Source organism: Pinus tabuliformis, chromosome 2_2, assembly GCF_031772625.1.
Source record: "Pinus tabuliformis cultivar Carrire ecotype Pingquan chromosome 2_2, CPIR1, whole genome shotgun sequence".
NCBI classification, from domain to species: domain Eukaryota; kingdom Viridiplantae; phylum Streptophyta; class Pinopsida; order Pinales; family Pinaceae; genus Pinus; species Pinus tabuliformis.
The window spans coordinates 14,352,364-14,354,060 of record NC_142300.1 but is presented as its reverse complement, the minus strand read 5'-3'; the positions used below and the strand labels follow the sequence as shown (position 1 = coordinate 14,354,060).

General features: G+C 40.9%; 1 pseudogene; it reads right to left on the bottom strand.

Moving 5' to 3' along the window:
• Window positions 1-230: 230 nt before the first annotated feature.
• Window positions 231-1,347, bottom strand: LOC149191304 (uncharacterized; annotated as a pseudogene).
• Window positions 1,348-1,697: the final 350 nt, after the last annotated feature.

Genomic DNA, 1,697 nt, shown 5'->3' with positions numbered 1-1,697 from the left:
CTATTTCGGAAAGGAACTCTCTTGTCAATACGCTCACGCATAACACAAGGTTCAAACTTAATTTCCTATCAGTTGTAACAATAAAAGCATGGATGGGACTCAGATGACATATTGATTACCAAGGTAAAGAATAATCATCTCATGCTCAACAACCTGTGAAGTTGAAACTTACAAGCTTCCCAAGATGAGAGGGTGAGGCTACATGTCATGCATAAGAAGATATCTTAATATCACCTAACTCCAGGTCGTTCTATGAATGACCTTAAGTAGAGGGCAAGTGAAGTTGAGGTCCACCAGATGATCCACTACCGTTGCCTTCTAGCATCCTTGATCTACTTCTTGATCCAGGGAGAGAACTTGCTGCATGTGTTCCCCAAGTTTCATTGAATTTGATAGCTTCCTCTTCAGTCAAGTTCTAAAGAGTCTCTACAGTATTCTCCATGCCATCTGCATTCTTTTTATTACACACACCATGCATCTTGTCACAAATTTCCCAAGCAACTCCACTATTCTCAATACCAGCCGAGCTATCTTTCTCATGATGTTCTGCTTCCATCACCCCATTTGGACCAACCCTCCTTTTAGATGAAGAAGTATAATAGACACCTTTGGGCCCAGAAATTGTAGATCTATGGTAGTTGAATGACTGAGAAGTAAAATTAGGGTGGGTCTGAGATGAATGATATTTCTTTCATCACCCCATTTGGACCAATCCTCCTTTTCGATGAAGAAATATAAGAGACACCTCTGGGCCCAAAAATTGTAGATCTATGGTAGTTGAATGATTGCAAGGTAAAATTATGTTTGGTCTGAGATGATTAGTCCTGTTGTCTGATATTTCTTGATTCATCCTCTACATCACGTGAAACGGCCTCCTCATCTCGGTGTTCAACTATGGGTTGCTCGAGCTTCATCATCATTAGGCAGCTCCTCAATCATAGGTCCTCGTCAGCCTTGTGGTTTTGACAGATTGAAGGGACTCTTTTCAATAAAAACCTTGTTGGAAGGGTGACGGAATGGCTCATCATCCAACATGCCCATGATCATACCCATGCCCATATTTCCCCTCATCAACCTAAAAATGTTGTCGAAACCAAACAAACTGTTGCCAGGAGGGGCGAAAAAGCCCCCAAATGGGTGCTAGAAAAAAGGACCATCAAATGGATCATGGCCCAAGAATTCCTCCACCAAGCTTTGTCCTCCTACCCCTCTGCCAAATCCCCCTCCACCAAATAAGCCGAATCCAGAAAAAGGATCTAGGAAACTTGGAAAATCGCCAAAATTTCTGCCAAAGCCACCACCACACATATTGCCATGATGGCCCTTGCCTCTATCACCGGGATGCATTATGTTATAGCTAAATGGGGATTCTTTCTATATAACTTATAAATCCACCAAGATTTTAGGTCACATTGGATGATGACATATTTTAATTGACAACAATTGCAAGCGATACCTCCACTAATGGTTTCCCCTCTAACTTGTCTTCCTCCATCATTGGATTGTCTAATTTTTCTCATTCTTCATCCCACCTAAAACCCCCCTCATCCTCATGGGTTGATTCTAATATTAGTATTCTTCCGTCACTAACACTAGTACAAAATGGATAATTAGTTACTAAAAAATGCCTAAAATTTGCATATAGACGACTATTTTTCGGTCGGTGACCAATAGTAGCTAATTTACAGTATCTTATA